General features: G+C 45.1%; 1 protein-coding gene and 1 long non-coding RNA gene across 6 annotated transcripts in view; both read right to left on the bottom strand.

Moving 5' to 3' along the window:
- Positions 1-9,070, bottom strand: part of CHD6 (chromodomain helicase DNA binding protein 6) — a 228,940-nt gene extending 219,870 nt beyond the window's left edge. For 3 of the 5 annotated variants that reach the window (XM_055090842.1, XM_055090841.1, XM_055090843.1), the window contains exon 1: positions 8,984-9,060. The gene's annotated coding sequence lies outside the window, so the exon portion shown is untranslated. Of the gene's footprint in view, positions 1-8,983 lie in introns of all 5 variants that reach the window. The other 2 variants (XM_055090837.1, XM_055090838.1) reach the window with 2 other exon arrangements.
- A 7,338-nt stretch (positions 9,071-16,408) lies between these two features.
- The window catches only part of LOC114487825 (uncharacterized), a 60,806-nt gene continuing 56,429 nt past the window's right edge, over positions 16,409-20,785 (bottom strand). The window contains exon 3 of the long non-coding RNA XR_003683269.1: positions 16,409-16,465. This is a non-coding gene — a long non-coding RNA (uncharacterized lncRNA). The remainder of the gene's footprint in view (positions 16,466-20,785) is intronic.

The raw sequence follows: 20,785 nt of genomic DNA, 5'->3' as shown, positions 1-20,785 counted from the left end.
GAACCCGTGTCCCCTGCATCGGCAGGCGCACTCCCAACCACTGCGCCACCAGGGAAGCCCTAACACAGGCAGCTTTTAAGTGTAATACTTTAGTCTCAATATAAAACGCTGGTTATTGGGCTTCCCTGGTGCTCTGCAACGGGAGAGGCCGCAGCAGTGAGAGGCCCGCGTACCGGGGGGGGGGGGGTGGGGAAGCTGCCTGTGTTAAATCTTTATATGAAAGAAAAAAGCTTCAGCAGTCATGCTGAAAGACATGCATGTTAGTCACAGCCATGAAGGGTTATAAGGCCTCGCTGGAACAGCTACCTTGGTATTTGCACTTACAGGACACAGATCTAAATTTATTTTCTGATCCTATTATTTTCTTAACATCAAATCAACTTTTAGATAAAAATAAATAGGTAAGCATAAATGGAAAAAATAGTGCTAAACTTTATTATATGATTTGTTTAGTCTCATTTTAGCCTAAAGGACAGTCTTGTCCCATATTGCATTTTCCTTTCTAAGTGAAAAGAAAAAAAAAGTCCACTATTTTCCCCAAAAAGTGGGGGGGGGGGGGGTGGCAGGGGTATTAAAGGGTCTAGAGTTGTGCTGTCAAATGCCAGAGCCACTAGCCATATGTGGCTATTTAAACTTAAATTCACGGATATTAAATAAAAATTTAAATTCTGTTCCTCAGTCATACTAGCCACCTTTTAGGAGCTTCAAAAGCCACATGTGACTTGAAGTCCTGCATAGATACAGGACATTTTACATCATAGCACAGAGTTCTACTGGACAATGATGATCTAGAACAATGTTTCTCAAATTTAAAGGTACACAAAATCATCAGGATAGTTTGTTATAACACATACTACTGGTCTCCACCCCGTGTAGTTTATTTCAGTTGTCTGGAATGGAGCCCAAAACCGGCATTTCTAACAAGCTCCAAGATGATACTGATACTGCCTATCATCTTGAGTAGTACTCTCTAGGGTAAAGGACTAGCTTTTGCTTTTTCCTAATCCACCATTGACCAATGCTTTTATAAAATACTAGAAAAGTTAATTATCAGGAAAAAATACTTTAAACAAGGACTATACAATAAACTTATACTTTTTAAATTATCAGATTCAACAGACAAATCGTTTTTCTAAAAAATGTAGTAAAAGCAGCTAAATACCTTCTCTCAAGTTCTGAATTTACCTAATCGCAGACAGCTAAACAGTTCACAGACCTGCAGAGATCCAGACTAAGTGTGAGTAGCCCTTAGATCTAGAAGAACTTTCTTTTTACGATTATCTTTTTGGAGCTGGTCATTAATGATCTCTTTCATATCCTCTACACCATTTCCTCAAGGTTATTTTACAACTCAAGGCAAAAATGTTATTTCCATTAAGCAGAAACCTCCCCCCTGTGCAGTCCCTTAAAACAATAATATACAGGGTCTGCTCAAAGAAACAACCTGACAGGTCATCATTTATGTGATCCAGATCTGTCACATGGTCAACAAAGATGATGGCTTGACTTTTTCATGCTAACTCAAGGTTGAATTTAGACTGCTAACACTGCAAAAGTTGGTAAGCCAAGATACACAACGAACATTAACAGAGTCTCTGCGTTAAATCACAGAAAATTTCTTTCGGTAAATAAAATCGACGATCGGGACCTACCTTTCCAGACACAATCCTTAAAAGGATTTCTTATGAATACTGATGATTTCCCCAAACCCAAAATGAACAGTCCAGGTACGTTTCTTTACTCTTGTATACTTAGGGAAGGAACACATCAAACAGAATCCCCTTTAAGGACTCAATGCCCTTCAGCAAACTACCTAAAGCTTACGTGTTTTCCTCAATCCATATATCAAACCAAACAAACTGATTTTTCTTCTACTCAACTTCTGGTCTGGCCCAACAGATGGACTTTCTATGAGAAAATCTCCAGGATAACTTCAGGTCAGACACTTCCTAGAGACTACTCTTAAGAATTTTCTTATTGCTCTATAATTTTGTTTTACCAGTTTGTTTGACCATTACTTAAATAAATTATAAAATAAGTCTCTGAGAACTTTAATATGTGATCCTTTTTCCTATAGTAATATCTGGTTTAACAGAACTTCACATATATGCATGTTCTGTATAAAATAAGGTTACATGCTCAACTAGACATTATTTTAAGAAAAATACCACTTAAAATTAACAACATTAACAGGAAAGTTACAAGGTATATATCTCATATAACATCTGGGGAATATAAAAATGGGGGGAGGTTTTTTTTAATGTACCGTTTTAACCATTTTTTAAAATAAATTTATTTCTTTATTTATTTTTGGCTGCATTGGGTCCTCGCTGCTGCACAGCAGGCCCTCCCCAGCTGTGGCAAGTGGGGGCCACTCCTCATTCTGGTGGCCTCTCCTGCTGCAGAGCACGGGCGCACGGGCTTCAGTAGCTGTGGCTCACAGGCTCCAGAGCACAGGCTTAGACTCGCGTCCCCCACACTGGCAGGCGGATTCCCAACCACTGTGCGACCAGGGAAGCCCCATCTTTTTAACTGTTCTGCTTACAATGTCAGAAAGAAAACCCTTTTCCTCCTAACATATCGAATGAAACACTAACAGAATGAGTAAGAAGTAGAATCCAAAGCAAGATAATATCAGGAGCTTCTGCCATGGCCACCCCCTCCAGTCCCATCTGCAGAGGCAGATGGCTGAAACCAAGAGGGCCAGGACCCTCTAAGACTGTCTTGTCACCTGCTCCAACCTTCACTCTATCAGGCTGCATGGGCAAAGGCATGGAACAGCTTCCCATGTATAACAGTAAGGTAGGGAAGAATTTGGGGGTAACCCTTGCCTGGATGTCACCCTGAAGGATGCAGAAAGACTTCCCCAAGCCTAGGCCAACTTATCCAGACTGAGACTGCAGGAACTGCTAAAGGGCAAAAAAGACCCAAAGAAGTCAGCCTCTGGGCAAAAAACTCTTGCTCAAACAAAACTGTTTTGTAAGGACCTAAATCAATGACCCTTCATATTATTTTTGCATGCAGGTGGGAAGAGATGGGGGAGAGGAGAAGGTGGGGGCGGGGAGGAACCACAAATCCCTTTAAGAATCATAAGAAAAGATGGATTGGCTTCCCATAAACATGCACACACAAACAGTATTTTGCATACTATTTCGGGCAGTTCACAGATGAGCTAAAGACTCCCTTGGTGTCCATGAATCCCAGGATAAAAAGCATCAACCTAAATAGGTAGGAACCAAAGGTCAGTGCTAGGATAGCTAGACCTTCATTTAACCTGAAGCTTGACCTTTTACAGAAAGACAATTTTACAATTTAAAAATACAGATATTCCAAAAATAAAATGCCTTGATCACATAGCTGTACAAGAAAATCCAAAATATACTAAAATTTTACTGATAATATATTTGATCCATAAAATTAGATCAGCGAAAACTCCCTACAAGAATCTTTAATAGAGTAAAAAAGTAGACAAACAGAAATCTCCCTTGGGAATTCCCTGATGGTCCAGTTGTTAAGACTCCACGCTTCTACTGTAGGGGGCACGGGTTCGATCCCTGGTGGGGAACTAAGCGCCAGCATGCCGCCCCGCCAAAAAAAAAAAAGAGAGAAAAAGAAATCTCCCTTTACTCTTTCACAAAATTCAAACATGCAGCCATCACATTGTAAGTGTTTGGATTCATGTCCTGAAGTTATCTTAAAATTCTGCTTCCCAGTTTTCCTGAAATTTTCAAACACTGTCTCAGTATGTTAAGTTCTTCTGAAATAGCTAGTGGATAAAAGCACCATGGAAGTCTACTGAAAAATCAGGTTTTTTTCTTTGCTAAAAATTTTAAGTCCTTCATTATTACTATAAAGAAAAAGGTTCATCAATTTTTAAAAACTCCTCAAAATATGGGCTATTTATGTCATATATTATCAAAGATCCTAACAATCTCGATGGCAAATGGCACAAAGAATAAAAGTAGGAGAATGTAAGGAATCACTATTACAAACTAGAAAAACCAACTAATACAGGTACCACAGCAAAACTAAACATTTTTCTCTGGATTTTATGCAAATAATCTGGTTCAGAAATTGGAAAAGAGGTGGATATTTTAAGATAACTCCGGTTTACTACCTTCAAGACTTTTATGGAAGTAACAGAATTTCTCATGAGCCTCCACAAAATGAACTAAAGAGAAGAACATTTTGGCAAGGAAAAACTGACTGCATTCTCTCTCTGCAATTCATGGTTATTACTGTACTAGGCTAACTGTGAACTCCTAAGTGCCCTAGAAAGACCTCTCCTACACCATGGAGACAAGGGCGGGCCGGGTGCCCTCACTGTATTCCAACTTGCCTCTTCAGTGACAAATTCTCGAAATGGAGAAGTAAAAATGGGCGGGTGTACAGAACTAACGCAAAGTGTGCTAGTTAATCTAGTACCATACCACGAAAGCATGACAGCACACCCCAGCTTTTTAAGAAATCTTTAGAGAGTGCTGGTGGTGAAAAGAATATGTGCTTTGAAAAAAAAAAAGAATATGTGCTTTGGATCGAGATGATGTGGGTTCAAATTCTGACTCTAACCTGAACCAGCTTTGTGGCCTTGAACAAGTTATTTCATTTCTTTGAGCTGCAGACCATGGAGCTCACGGAGTGGCTAAGAAAACGGGGATATTTTTTCTCATCTCTGTAGTCCCAGCACCTGGCTAAGTGCTGGACACAGACCAGGTATTCATTCATCCAATGCTAGTTTTGCTTCCCTCACAAGTGTGTTATATTCTACTGCAAACAAAATGTTCTCTAGGGAACAGATATCTAAGCTCTAGCTATTTTCTATGTATTTCGAAGAGTTTTCAATATAGTAATAATCTGGTACAGGGGAATGCAGGCAGTCCCGTGGAATCCACTGTAGCTTTTCGCCTGAATTAGACTAAAGCTTTGTATGAAGGATGGAAGTATAAAGAGAAATACTAAATAATTTTAAAAAATAAAACGATTTCAGGGGAGAAGGATAAATTAGGAGTTTGGAATTAACAGACACACACTACTATATATAAAATAAACAAGGACCTACTGCATAGCACATGAAACTATATTCAATATCTTGTAATAACCTATAATGAATAAGAATCTGAAATATATATGTATATATAACTGAATAATTTTGCTGTACATCTGAAACTAACACATCATAGTAAATCAACTATACTTCAATTAAAAGAAAATTTTCAAGAAACTCACTAATGGAGGTATGTTTTCTCTTAAAGGTAGTTGTTATCAGTTATTTCCCAAAGTTTTATTTATTTATTTTTCATCCTGCTGGTGCCTGAGCTTATGTACATGAAATAAAATGGTACTGTTGGACAACTTAAAAAAAAAATTTCAAACCTTGTTATATTGGAGGGACGAGAGAATAGGGTGAGAACATACTCTCCTCAGTTGATTTAGATATTGTCATTGTCATATACCAAAGATATTTATGCAGGTAGAATCCTTAAATCCTAAAACCGGTTCAAAAGGGTTCAGAACATGAATCCATGTGTGACTCCACTTGGTTATTACAAAGTCTTCCCATGAAAGTTGAAAAACATAGGTACCTGCAGTGAGAATCAAGCCTGAGGTTGTGGAACCTTTTTTCCTCATGGTTTAACACAGGAAGACATAACCACAAACTCTGCTTGGGGCATTTTCCTGACCCCCAGGGCAGCATTTAGGAGAAATGGAAAAGCTGGTGAGGTCAGGGAAGGCCAAGGTCAAGAAGGGGGGGCGGTGGTCACAGGGCTGGATGAGGGGCAGACAAGGCTGGGGGCTCAGAAGGAAGAGGAGGAGGTGGCCAGAGCTCTGATTCTGAGGAGTTTAAGCTGCACTCTTGCCCCCACTGGTCACCACGTGGCCGCCTCTGGGGACAGTAACTTGGAGGCAGCATTTGTGGTGATGTCCCATCAGCACCTCACACACAGCACGTCCTTCTGCCGGCCCTGCTCCTCTCCAGGGCCCCCCAAGCCAGAACACCCCCAGTCTGCCCATTTCTCCCCACTGCGGCCCCTCCCGTCCAGGCCACCAACATCTTGCCCGACCACTGGTCACTCTCCCTCGGCTCCCTCCTGCCCTCTGGCCACCATAGTCCACCCCTCCCCAGCAGCCAAGGGATCTTTCTAGAAAGCCAGTTGGACAAGCCCTTCCTTGCTTGGCCTCTGCAGCACTCTGAATGAAGTCCCGGTCTCTTATCACATCTCCAGCTGCTCTCTGGCTCCACCCTCCCGACACCCGCCCTGCCCTGCCCTGCCCTGCCCCCGCTGGCCTCAGAGTCTCTGCCCCAAGCCATATACATCCAAGAAAACTGAAAAACGTCTTCGAAACTTCTCTAAATCAGAGATCCCCAAGACACAGTAGCCCAAGGGCCTGTTGTTTCTGATTGATTTTCTGTAATATAATAGCAAAACTCACTAATGAGATGTAGTTTCTAAAGAGGTAAGATTCTGCTTCAGATTTTCTTTGGTATTTGAAATAGTTATGAGAAAAGTAAATCAATAAATACAAAAAACGAACTGCCAAAGGATCTTCCAGAAATGCAGTAACGTTACTTGTGGCCTCCCACTTCACTTTCAACTGGCCATTCAATTTCTCCCGTGATTTGCCTGAAGTAATATACTGATGAGTTCAGAGAACTTCGGACTAAACTAATAATAAATTATAAAAATAATTAGAGGGCTTCCCTGTGGCGCAGTGGTTGAGGGTCCGCCTGCCGATGCAGGGGACGCGGGTTCTTGCCCCGGTCCGGGAGGATCCCACGTGCCGTGGAGCGGCTGGGCCCGTGAGCCATGGCCGCTGGGCCTGCGCGGCCGGAGCCTGTGCGCCACAACGCGAGAGGTCACGGCAGTGAGAGGCCCGCGTAACGCAAAGAATAATAATAATAATAATAATAATTAGAAAGCTATAGAACATTAAAAAGTTGTGGGAAAAGTGATCATATTCCAAGACTGCGCAGTGCTGTAACAGAAGAGCTAAATGTAAAAAGCAAAAAAATAACTGCAGTATAAAAGATGAGACTCCAGGCAGACTGTAATACTGCGATGAGACACAGCTAATTTCACAACAGATCTAGATTTACTTTGCCCATGGACCCACTACAGCAAGAACAGTATCATAGTCTGGTTACTATAAGGGAGAGTCCAAAGTTAGCAAAAAAAAAAAAAAAAAAAAAAGGGCGGAGGGAGCTAATTGTAAAGGTTAGCTTTTAATAGTCCATTAATCAAGAAAAAAGTTTAAATAATTCATCATAATTCATCTAGGAAATCTGCCCTGGGACAGAAAAGAAGTCCAAAATTAACCTTTTTACAACTCCACATTTTCCCAGGCCTTTTGTTACAGTCATGCATAGCTTATAAGAAACCACCTGTTCTGATTGGCATAAACCCTTTTACTTGACATTTCACGCCTAATCATTTTATCACACATGGATCTCAAACCTTCTCTCTATTCCCAGAGAGCCACAAAGTTTAGAAAAACTATCTCCCTGAGGCTGCCAACCTGATCTTCCAATTTGGAATACCAACAGATTCTCCTGTGCCATGCACAGTCTATGGGTACAAATCCCCAGTAAGAAAGACAGCTCATAATTAGCCCTGGGAACACAGCAGAGTGGCCCTTGTCTGGACTCTTCGAGGGGTCACAAGCATATCCCCTTAAAGTACGTCGAAATTTGGAGCCTACCGGGATGGTATTCCTATAAGCCATTTGAGAAACAATAGTCGAATCTCAGGCAATACTGCAGACTCTCTAAACATTGTAAAAAATTTTAAATGGCTATTTTCTCCGTTCATGGATCTGCTACACCAGAAATGAGCAGTGTGGAGAATAACATGCACACACAGTCCCAAAGATGCCTGGAGATGCCAAGGATTCACTAGAAACCTTGGCCGGACTACTAATGGTCCATAAACCCTAATTTGGAGATCACGGGCCTACAGGTTCAAAATTGAATTATACTGCCTTATTAGATCACACACTACCGAAACCACAGTCACATCAATCATAACTGGAACTAGGAACACTTTAGGTACACAAATATGAGTCTGCTTATGCATTTTTAATTGGATCAAATAAAACAAACTGCAAACAAACTCAAATTTCAATTATCTCACTAGTGAGGGGATTTCCTAACAGCGTCTTTTTAAAAACCAAGTAGCTGCCAACCCTCTGCACATCTGACAGGCATGTCTCTGGAAAATTGGGGACAGACTCCGTTACTTCTCAACAGCGAAGGAAATAAATACCCTGAAGGGGACAGATTCCGTTTTTGTTTTTGTTTTTTAAAGCTCAAACATGCAATGTAATAGTGCACAAAACTTGGCTGCGGGGTTGCTGGACATCTCCAGGGTTCCAATTCTCGGGGCGAGTGCGCGCTAGTGCGTAAGAAGGGGGCGGAGGGGGTGCGCGCTCGGAGGACGCGCCGGGGCCCCCGCCCCCTCCCGGAGCAGCAGCCTGGCACCAGCCCACCCTCCTCCACCCCTGCAAAGAGACGCAGGACGCCAATAGAGCAACTTCTCCACGGGGGCGGCGGCGGGAATAGCGGTCACCCCCGCCCCGCCGCTGCACGGCCGGGGGTCTCTCCTCGGCCGGGCCCCGGGGAGGCGGGAGGGAAGGGGGAGCGCTCCGCACGCCCCGCCCCCGCACGCCTGGCCCGGGGCCGGGGGCTGCCCGGACCCCCAACCCTCCGCGCGGCCCGCAGCGGCGCACTCCCAAGGACGGCCGCCCGGCCTGAGCGCGAGGCGGAGCGGAGCGCGGCGGAGGCCGACCCCTCGCCTCAGGCCTCAGGCCGCCGCCTGCCCCGCTCGGACCCCGGCCCGGCCGGGCCTCGGCACCGCCGCATCCCCTCATCCTGGCTTCATTCATAGGGGCACCGCAGCCCGGCGGGCGGTGCGGGGCCGGGGACCCGCGGACAAGACCGACCCGCCGAGGCCGGGGAGGAAAATAAAAAGTTAAGAGAAGAACTTACCTAAAATGGCTCCTGCAGCAGCCAAAATACAAACAGCTATTATTTGGTGAAGTTTAGCTCAGACACCCTGCAAGGACACCCTAACCCGGCTCGGGCCCGCCTTCCCTGCCATGCCATTGGGCTTCGCCGGCCCAAAACACAGAGTCATTGGTCAGCCTGGCTGCCGCTCAGACAGAAGCCCATTTCAAGCTTGCTTGCAGGGGCGAGTGATGGGCTCGCTCCATTGTGCTCGTATTTGCATGGATGTGATAGCGGCGCTGATTGGCCGGCGCCGGGGCCGCCCCGCCCCCTGCCTCGCGCCCCCCGCCTTGGAGACGCCGCTGCGCGCGGCCCCGCCCCCCGGGACAGAGCGGCGGGGCCACGGGGGCGGGGCGGGGCCGGGGTCCTGCGGGCCTAGGGGGCGGGGCGGGGCCCTGCAGCCGCAGACAGCGGGCAGGGGGCGGGGACCTGGAGCACGCGCGGGCGCGCGGGCGCGCGCGGGCGCGCGGGCGCGGCGGGAGTTCAGCCAGCAGGTGGAGGTCTCTTAGGTAGCGGGCTAGCCATATGGAATACCCTGGGTTGGCGTCTCCGGGGCTGGGAGAGGTTGTGACTGGGGTGCCGCGACAGAGGGATTCCGCTGGGGCCGAGGTCCCGTTGGTCAGGAAAAGAAGATTCCGAGAAGCCAGGCGAAGAGCCAAGGAGCCCCGAGCTCTGTCTCCAGCCGCATCCCTGCCGCTCCTCCTGGCTCCCTGGCACTCCTGGCACACGGGCTTCTTCCCAGGGACCCCCCGCACACCCGGGGAGTTTTCAACCCCGGGGGTCTTGCGGCGCCTTGGATATAGCTCCGTAAAATCAGGTGTCGAGCTATGGTGTGTTTATGTTCAGGCCTGTCTCCCTCACCATCCTTGTAGCATCCTCAAGGACAGGGCCCAGCATATGGCAGTGATTCAACTAATTGTTTAATATTCTTTAATTCGTTCGTTAGTAGCTAATTTTTGAATGCCCACTAAATGCCAGGCATTGATCTAAGACAGGAGATACAGCGGTCAATAAGACAAAGACCTTGCTCTCATGGAATGGACCTGCTAAGGGGAAAGAAAGACAATAAACAAATACAGGGGGAGAGGTAGTGATAAATGTTATAAAGAAAATAGATGCAGGCAGAGAGGAATGAGGAGTTGGGCCTGTCTGGCTGAATACTCTGTATGGCATCCATTACTGCCCCCCTCCCAGATGTGGCAGTCACCTCACCACCTTACCCCCTGCTTGCCCCCATCACAGGTGTTTCCTTAACACCCACACACAAAAAAAATGGTTGGCTTCTGACTGTGGAGGCTCATTTTACCTTAATTAAAGTAGGAATGATCTGAGTCTTGATATTCCAAGAGCTGTTTGTCTGATACTTTTAAGATGAACATGGTTTGACTTTGTCAGAGGTAGCTGTAATGATTTAGCAGAGCCTTACTGCACCCCCAGAGAGAAGATATTTTTAGTATCTTTGAAACCCCAGCATTCCTATGATTTTCATCCCATGGCCCTAACTCTCTTCTGAGGACCACTTCTTCACTTCTCGGCAGACACCAGAGATTTCTCCAGTTTGAAAATACAAAGATAGCAGCCCCCCCCCGCCCACCCCCTGCCACCTGTCTACCTCACCTGTGCACATTTCTTTCATTTGACTCAAGACTGGCCAAGATGTATCACGGTCCTTCCCTCCTCCCTCCTCTTTCTTCTTTCCTTACACAAATATTTATTAAGCACCACCTATGTTCCAGGTATTGTTCTAGACATTCAACAAGGCAGACGACATCTCTGACCTCAGGGAGCTTATAGTCCAGCTGAGGACAAGGCGGCGTTTGACACATGGATCCTGAAGAGCTCCAGTCCTGCAGAGCTGCTGGTGAGTGAGTATGCAGAGAGCTGCTTGTCCCCGCTGACTCACGGAGATAGCAGACTTGCCCTCCTGACCCACCGGACCCCCTGCCACCTGTCTACCTCACCTGTGCACATTTCTTTCATTTGACTCAAGACTGGCCAAGATGTATCACGGTCCTTCCCTCCTCCCTCCTCTTTCTTCTTTCCTTACACAAATATTTATTAAGCACCACCTATGTTCCAGGTATTGTTCTAGACATTCAACAAGGCAGACGACATCTCTGACCTCAGGGAGCTTATAGTCCAGCTGAGGACAAGGCGGCGTTTGACACATGGATCCTGAAGAGCTCCAGTCCTGCAGAGCTGCTGGTGAGTGAGTATGCAGAGAGCTGCTTGTCCCCGCTGACTCACGGAGATAGCAGACTTGCCCTCCTGACCCACCGGCTGCAGGGGCTGAAGCAGGACCAGACAGCTGGTAGCTACAGCCTCTTCAGTCTGACACCAGGATCAAGGGTCTAAAACTGCTCATGGGACTTGGGTTTGTGAACTTTAGCTTCTGGAAAGGGGCTGGGAGCAGAGTTATATCAGAGGCAGACTTGGTGAGTCCAACATGGGAGTCGAGTGGCCCTCCTTTCACACAATCAAATCCTGTGCCCACAAAAGATGACATAGCACAAATGAGGTGGGGGAGGAATGGGACTCCCGGCAGAGGGAGGAGAGTGTGTATATGCCAAAGCATAAAAGCAAGGACACTGTTGTGAGGTGGGGGAGGGGGAGGGAGGAGGGAGGTAGATTTGTCAGGAATTCCTGTTCTTAAACTTGAGAAAAGTCAGTAGCACATAAGAAATTAAACACACGCAAAGACACAAATGTTATATCAGTAAACAATAAATCAATAGGAGTGCATGATTGATTCACAAATGAATGGTACAGGTACAAGCAAAGGAAAGATTTGGTAGCTATACTCAGGAGAGGCAGCAGGCTTGACCTTCAAAGAGACAAGTCTGTAGAACCGACCAAGGTTAGTGGAATCTGACCCTTCAAACACTTCCGCAGTATCCAGGGGCTGGAGGGGAAACACAGACAGCTAAGTGTCTTTTAGCTGTACCCATGCATGGGGACGTCTTAGCCTGGGTTCTCCAGAATGCAGAGGCTGATTCTGTAGGGCAGGAGTGAGAGGCAAAAGGTCTAAGGTAGGGGACTTTCTCCTTCTCCCAGCCCAGTGGCTAAGACTCTGCGCTCCCAGTGCAGGGGCCTGGGTTTGATCCCTGGTCAGGGAACTAGGTCCCACATGCCTCAACTAAAAAGAGCCCCCAGGGGCTTACCTGGTGGCGCAGTGGTTGAGAGTCTGCCTGCCAATGCAGGGGACGCGGGTTCGTGCCCCGGTCCGGGAAGATCCCACATGCTGCGGAGCGGCTGTGCCCATGAGCCATGGTCGCTGGGCCTGCGCGTCCGGAGCCTGTGCTCCGCAACGGGAGAGGCCACAACAGTGAGAGGCCCGCGTACCGCAAAAAAAAAAAAAAAAAAAGAGCCCCAGGCCACAACGAAGAGCTCATACGTGGCCACGAAGATCCCACGTGCCACAACTAAGACCTGGCGCAGCCAAATAAATAAATAATTTTTGTTTGTTTGTTTTAAAAAGGAGTAAAGTAGGGAAGAGGGAAGAGCCATTACCAGGATGATTATTCATGTGGCCTCCACTGAGTGTGGCTGATTGCTCCCACTCAAGGGATTCTCCTCTGAGAAGCCACATAAAATGAGTCTCAGTACAGCCTGTGGGAGAGGGAAGGGAAGGAAATTTATCCACCAGCTCATCTTGAGTGAATTCTTATTCATTCCAGTTTTTCACGCATAGGTGCCAAGTGGGGTTCTGTGGTGTCCCAAAATTCAGTGTTAAGGAGTGTGCAGCAAGGCCGTGGGGCAAAGGATGATCAGGACGCAGCTTTGAGGAACTGGAACCCATGCAGAGCTGGATGCCACAGCAGCGGCTGGGACAGAGATGGCTGGCTCTAAGAGGCCCTGAAGTTCTGACATGGGCGTGACGTCAGTGATGCATGACTTTCTGTACCACATAGTACATCCGTGTTTACAAAGGGCCCCAGAAGAGCAATCCTTAGGCGCTCTGAAGGGGAGCCATGAGAGGGCTGCCAACAGTTCTGGAACTTTGTGACAGTAACTCTAAAAACACGAGTTGCATCCTGCCTGACCATGTTCTCTCTTGCCTTCCTGCCTCTGTTCACTTGTCTGTTTCCTCCATTAGACTGTGAGCGTCTATATTGTTCTTGTTTATATAGCTCTGGCAGAGGAAAGGCTACTTTCCCCGCCTATTTCATTTTCCTGCTAGGCTCATAGCAAAACTACATTTCTCAGTTATCAGCTAGGTCCTTTTGACTGAGCTCTAACGGAATCTGGACAGAAGTGACACAAATATATCCCATTTCTAAGCATCCCCTAAAACTTCCTATGTGATCCTCCAAACTCTTCTCCTATCCTCATCTGCTGGCCAGATGCAAAACTATCTAGTGGAGGAATCAAGAGGCCCCAGAAAATGGCAATGGCATGAGTCTGCGTCACCAACTGACCGCATGGAGCAGAACCCGTGTGCTTCCCTGCACTGGACTGTGCTATGAGGGAGAAATAAACTGTCAAAATGTCAAGTCACTGAAATGTGAAGGTTGTTTGTTACAGCCATTAGTACACTCTGACTAATGCAGTTCTTATCTACATTCATTTGATTCTTTGTCCCTCCAGGGCAAGGACTATTTATTTGGCTTTGTAACTCAAGTACTAGTACAATGTCTGGCTACATAGTAGGAATTGCTCAAAGTATGAATGGATATGTATGAGCTGATACCTGAGCCTGGTCTAAAGCATCAAAGGTAGAATGCCAGGTAAGGTGGCAGGTGGAAAGTGTTCCACTCAGGAGACACAGCATGTGCTGCAGAGGCAGAGAGACTGGGGTGAACATATGCAGTTCTCAGCAGTACAAATATTTCATGATTTGAGAGTAAGATGGCTAGGGTGAGGCTAGAGAGAAGACAGGGGCCAGATCACAAAAGGTCTTATTCATTACATGAAGGAGTCTGAACTTTTTCCTACAAGAATCATTCAAGGATTTTAAACAGGGATGTGATACCATCAAGTTTATGTTTTAGAAAGATCTCTCTAGCAGCCTAGGAGAAGGATGGATTAGAAAGGAAGAGGCCAAAATGTGGATTTTTTTTAAAGTAACATTTCCCTTTGCTCTAAATCATTCTTCTCATGAGATGCTCCACTAAAAAGAGTTTTGGGGTCAGGTTGGTTTGGACCTTGTGCATACTTGAGCCCCTCTTGGAAGCTCCCATTTTTCATTAAAAACTCTGAGAAGTCCTGTATTAATGAAATCTGTTAAACTTTAACATAATATTTCTCAAATTATTTGGCCCTTTTCATTTAATACCCATTTAAACTAGTATTAGGATTAGATTTGTCTACATATCACACACACACAAAAGGACAAAGGGCATTAGTAACATTGAAGTTTATTTTTGTCTTGCATAAAAGAAATCTGGGAAGCAGGCAGTGCAGAGGAGGCATGGAGCTCTGTGGTATCTTCAGCAACCCAGGCTTCAGTATTTTTGCTCCACCATCGTTGACTTTCATTCCCAAGGTCACTTCATGGTCCAAGATGGCTGCTGGAACACCAGTCCCTATTTTTTTGGATGGAAAAAAGGAAAGACAAATAGGAAAAAGTGGAGTTGAGTCATGTCCCTTAAACAGCCTTCCTGGAAATACTACACATCACTTCTACTTACATCTCATTGGCCAGAACTCGGTCACATGGCCACACCAAGCTGCAGAGGAGGCTGGGAAATATGGTATTAAAAAAAAAAATTTTGCTTGGCTATGTGTCAAGTTAAAAATTGAGGTTCTTGGGCTTCCCTGGTGGCGCAGTGGTTGAGAATCCACCTGCCGATGCAGGGGACACGGGTTCATGCCCCGGTCCAGGAGGATCCCACATGCCGTGGAGCGGCTGGGCCCGTGAGCCATGGCCGCTGAGCCTGTGTGTCCGGAGCCTGTGCCCTGCAATGGGAGAGGCCACAACAGTGAGAGGACCGCATACCGCAAAAAAAAAAAAAAAAAAAAATTGAGGTTCTTAAAAAAAAAAACAAACTTGAGGTTCTTGGGACTTCCCTGGTGGTCCAGTGGTTAAGACTCTGCGCTCCCAATGCAGAGTGCCCAGGTTCGATCCGTGCTCAGGGAACTAGATCCCGCATGCCACAACTAAGACCCAGCGCAGCCAAATAAATAAATAAATATTTTTAAAAATTGAGGTTCTTAAGTTTCCATCAACAGATGAATGGATAAAGAAGATGTGCTATACATATATATATGATGGAATATTACTCAGTCATAAAAAAGAATGAAATATTGTCATTTGTAACAACATGGATGGACCTAGAGATTATCATGCTAAGTGAAGTCAGTCAGACAAAGACAATTATGTATTACTTATATGTGTAATCTAAAAAATAATACAAATGAACTTATTTACAAAATAGAAACAGACTCACAGACATAGAAAACAAACTTATGGTTACCAAAGGGGGAAGCAGGGGAATGGATAAATTAGGAGTATGGGACTAACAGATACACACTACTATCTATAAAATAGATAAACAGCAAGGACCTACTGTGTAGCACAGGGAACTATATTCAATATCTTCTAATAACCTATAATGGAAAAGAATCTGAAAAAGTATATATATATATCTGAATCACTTTGCTGTGCACCTGAAACTAGCACAATATTGTAAATCAACTATAATTCAATTTTTAAAATTGAGATTCTGTCACTAAAGAGTTGAGAGACTCACTTAGCAGTCTTTGGCACAATGTCCCACAGAAATAGTATTCCCAGAACATAAGTTGGGATAAAATGACTAAGTAAGGAGACTGATTTTTTAAACATTTTTAACAGCTTTATTGAAGATAATTTGCATACTATACCCCACACCTACTGCAAGTGTACAGTTTAATGATTTTTAGTAAATTTATACAGTGGTGCAACCTTTACCACAATCCAGTTTTAGAAAATTTCCGCCACCCCCAGGAGTTCCCTTCTTCCTGTTTACAGTCACTCCCCATTCCCACTCCCAGGCCCAGGCAACCATTGATCTGCTTTCTTCTCTATAGTTTTGCCTTTTCTAGAAATTTCATACTTACAGAACAGTGCAATATGGAGTCATTTGTGTCTGGCTTATTTCACTTAACGCAATATCTTTGTGGTTCATCCACGTTGTAGAATATATTATCTGTTTATTTTTATCGCTGCAGAGTCCTCCATTGTATGGATATGCCGTCTTTTACAATACTTATCCACTCGCCAACTAATGGACATTTGGATTGTTTCCACTTTGGGGCTATCATGAATAACGGTGCTATGAATATTTACATGCAAGTCTTTGTGTGGACATATGTTTTCATTTATCTTGGGTGGATACCTAAGGAGATCGATGCTTACAATCAAACACATACGTTGAAAGGACATTCACTGATTACCTGCAACTGACAAGCACTGTACTGGGTGCTGGGGATACAACGGTGAATAAAATGCAGCACAAACTCAGCCTTCCTGGAGCTTGCAATCTGTGAAGACAGACGTTTAGTCAAATAATCGTGCAAACAAATGTAAAACATAACAGCAGTGGTAAGTGCCATAAAGGAAGGTCACTTGGTGCCATGAGAGCCTGTGCTGGAAGGATCTGCCTTGATCAAGGAGGTCAAGGAAAGCTGCCCATTAGCTGAGATCTGAAGTATACCAGGATGATCACCCCAATGAATTTTGTCCTTCAAAGTAGTATCTTAGGGCTTCCCTGGTGGCGCAGGGGTTGCGCGTCCGCCTGCCGATGCAGGGGAACCGGGTTCGCACCCCGGTCTGGGAGGATCCCACATGCCGCGGAGCGGCTGGGCCCGTGAGCCATGGCCGCTGAGCCTGCGCGTCCGGAGCCTGTGCTCCGCAACGGGAAAGGCCGCAGCGCGGGGAGGCCCGCGTACCGCAAAAAAAAAAAAAAAAAAAAAAGTAGTATCTTATGAGGCCATACACTTTATTCCCAATAATGCTGCCCTTGCAAACAATTCTGAGCCAATTTATAAGCATGCTGGTCCCAGACCTCTTTGCCCTCAGATAAAGTCCTCATGTTTTAACCTCTCAGAATGTTTTGTTTTCTGATTAGACCGTGACGAATCCAACAAACCACATAAGAAAATCAACTGCATCCCTTTAGAGTCACTCTCACCAATTGCCAAAAATGGAATTCCCCTGCTATATCATGGACCTTATTCCCCAAGAGCTGGTGGAGAGGGGTTCATGGCAGTTTGCAAAAATAAACTCACAGAGGGACTTCCCTGGTGGTCCAGTGGCTAAGATGCCGTGCTCCCAATGCAGGGGGCCTGCTGGGTTCAATCCCTGCTCAGGGAACTAGATCCCACATGCCGCAACTAAAAGATCCTGCACGTGGCAATGAGGATCCCACGTGCCACAACTAAGACCCGGTGCAACCAAATAAATAAATGTATAAATATTTTTAAAAATAAAAATAAAAAATGAACTCACAGATATCATCTGTAACAGGAGGAGAGTGGGCAGTATCAGCTCTATTCTCCCTTACAGCTCGAAATCATGTGCCTGTGAATTTGCCACTGAGAAAATGCCAGTGACCCATGGTGTGTGGAGGTAACTCCCAAAAAAGAAATTAAAAAAATATGTATAGCCAGTGGCACTGCCCTGGCCTGCCAAAAGCACTTTCCCCAGGACAAAACTGGATAAGAATAGTTAAGCCCACAGGCTTTGGAGACAAAGAGATCTGGTTCCAATTCCACCTCTACCACTGGTGATCTTAGGAAAGTCACTTAACTTAGAGTTTTTTGATTTCGATAATAGGGTTGTTGTGTGGATTAAATTATTTGTACAAACTACTTAGCACATGGTAACTGCTGAAAAAATTGTTAATTACATCCTTTCCTGTGGTCCCTATTTTCCCAAGTTCTGTGTAGACCTTCCCCCTTCTGTTGACTGGCTTATTTTTGAAACATATTAATTCCATTGATTTGACCCAAGTCCATCTCTGTCCTTCTTGCCTTTGGCCTGAGGGACCTTCTGTCTTTTCAAGTGCCTTCTGCTGATATATGACCTCCATCCCTTGTGTATTAATTGGGCTGATTTAACTCTTAAAGTGCTGTAGAGCTCTCTCACCCATATACGGCACAACTACTATTTTGACTTTTTTAAACTTGAGTTTATATGTATAAATGACTGTGCTCACTTTCGGTAACTATGATTTATGGAAAGTCACACCTCAAATGTTCTTGGACTGGATTTTTTGAAAACACTGGTCACCCTACCCTGAAATAGCTCCATAAATCCTTCATTCTCAGTCAGAAGTGTACTTTCCTGCAGCCACAGACCATTTTAGCCGTAAAAACTTGCTTAAGCTGAAGCTTTTTACCAAGCCTCAGGTTGCTGTGGAATCCTTTTCCTTATGTACACAATTCTGCCATCAACATTACTGACCAATTTAGAGACATGACTATCTGCAAATTGACTATTAAAAAAAAAAGCAATGCTGTTTTCACTCTAGGAATAAAGCACTACAGTTTCTTTTTAATTAATTAATTAGTTTCCATGTTTTTGCCAGGGAAAAGTGTGGTAGCCATCCTCCAAGATGGCCCTCAATGGTCTCCACATGCTGGGGTTCAAACCCTTATACTGTCCCCACCTATATGGGGTAAGGCCAACTAGGAAGGGCTTGCAGTGTAAAACCTATTTGCCATCTCCACACATTAACTTTGACAGTGACCACAATGATGTAGTCATTTCACCTGTAAAATGGGGATAATGCCCTGTCTAGGCAACTTATTAGGGTGCCGTCAGGGTCAAATGAGATGCAGCATGTAAAAGAGCTTTGGCATAAACCCAAGAATTATTATTGAGGATTTCAGGTGTAGTATTTGATACATGAGACATCAGAGTATAAACCCATTATGTATAATTTGCTTGTGTCTTAGTGATGACCAGAGGCCATATTCATAAACCAGTGTCCTCACATTGTTGAAATGTCAGTGCCTCCAAAATCTTTTGACTCAGGGCCGTAGAATCTTCCAAATGCTAAGGTGTGACATCTTCCCAGACCAGACTACTGATCGGTCATACAGAATTGCCAGGGCACTGTCCCTCTTCATGCATTTCTGAAGTATTCTTTTGGATAACAGCACACTTTTCATTAGATTTTTCTTGAATGGTTTTGAAGAAGTGTAAACAATGCCCTCAAAGGACTGGCCAGTGTTGAGCTCCATGAAGTACCAGCACTTCTGCCTTCTGCTTACCCAACAAGTGAATGGCATTTGCAGGAGAAGAGCTGGGCTACCAAGACTTGCTCAGACAGTTTCATTCCAATTTAAACATGTGCCCGTGATGGATTCTTGACCTTAAAACTATACAGGAATCTAGCAGTCATTTAGCCATGGTTCTCAGTGTTAGGTCTCGACATGGCCAGTTATGAAGTATATGGTAATTTGTCACTGATCATATACAAAGGAGCACAGTCTAAATGATTTACCTTTTAAAAAAATAAATAAATGGGAGCAGATATTCTTTTTTTTTTTTTTTTTTTTTTTGGTGGTATGCGGGCCTCCCTCTGCTGTGGCCTCTCCCGTTGCGGACGGAGGACAGGCTCCGGACGCTCAGGCTCAGCGGCCATGGCTCACGGGCCCAGCCGCTCCGCGGCATGTGGGATCCTCCCAGACCGGGGCGCGAGCCCGGTTCCCCTGCATCGGCAGGCGGATGCGCAACCACTGCGCCACCAGGGAAGCCCGGGAGCAGATATTCTTATAATAATGTCACTCCTATTCATTTGTATTCTGATGTGCTCTCCTGAGCAGCAGAGCAGGGGGTGGCATTTAGCTGAGCGCTGGCAATGTCACATAGCCCATGGTGTACCTTGTCTATGGCTCAGCCTGTGGTGAGAGACTGTTACCAGTTCTGACATCTATAAATCATGATGGTGTTGGTGAGGGAGTGGTGATTTTATAGTTACTGCCACTATTTTTTTTTTTTTTTTGTGGTATGCGGGCCTCCCTCTGCTGTGGCCTCTCCCGTTGCGGACGGAGGACAGGCTCCGGACGCGCAGGCTCAGCGGCCATGGCTCACGGGCCCAGCCGCTCCGCGGCATGTGGGATCCTCCCAGACCGGGGCGCGAACCCGGTTCCCCTGCATCGTCAGGCGGACGCGCAACCGCTGCGCCACCAGGGAAGCCCTACTGCCACTATTAATGCTTTGGCTTCAGTAGTATATGCTTTCTCGACTTATTACTAGTATTTGTTGGGCAGAAGTCTGGGAGAGGAACAAAACTTGTTAAAAATAAAGTTAGCCATATTTTATTAGTTTTTCCTTATATAATAGCAATTTTTGAGATTTTTTGTAATTTTCAAAATGGTTTTATGACCATCACACCATATATATTTTCAGTACTATTTGTCTTACTTCCCTGGGGGGGAAAAAATCGACCTAGATGGTGAGAAGTATAGGTTTCATCCAAACCTCCTCATTGGAAATGGAAATAAAAACAAAAATAAACAAATGGGACTTAATGAAACTTAAAAGCTTTTGCACAGCAAAGGAAAACATAAAGGAGACGAAAAGACAACCCTCAGAATGGGAGAAAATATTTGCAAATGAAGCAACTGACAAAGGATTTATCTCCAAAATTTACAAGCAGCTCATGCAGCTCAATAGCAAAAAAACAAACAACCCAATCCAAAAAACGGGCAGAAGACCTAAGTAGACATTTCTCCAAAGAAGATATACAGATTGCCAACAAACACATGAAAGGATGCTCAACGTCACTAATCATTAGAGAAATGCAAATCAAAACTACAATGAGGTATCACCTCACACCAGTCAAAATGGCC

Source organism: Physeter macrocephalus, chromosome 14 (genome assembly GCF_002837175.3).
Source record: "Physeter macrocephalus isolate SW-GA chromosome 14, ASM283717v5, whole genome shotgun sequence".
NCBI lineage: Eukaryota > Metazoa > Chordata > Mammalia > Artiodactyla > Physeteridae > Physeter > Physeter macrocephalus.
Note: the sequence above shows the minus strand (reverse complement) of the source record. Positions and strands in the feature narration are given on the sequence as shown.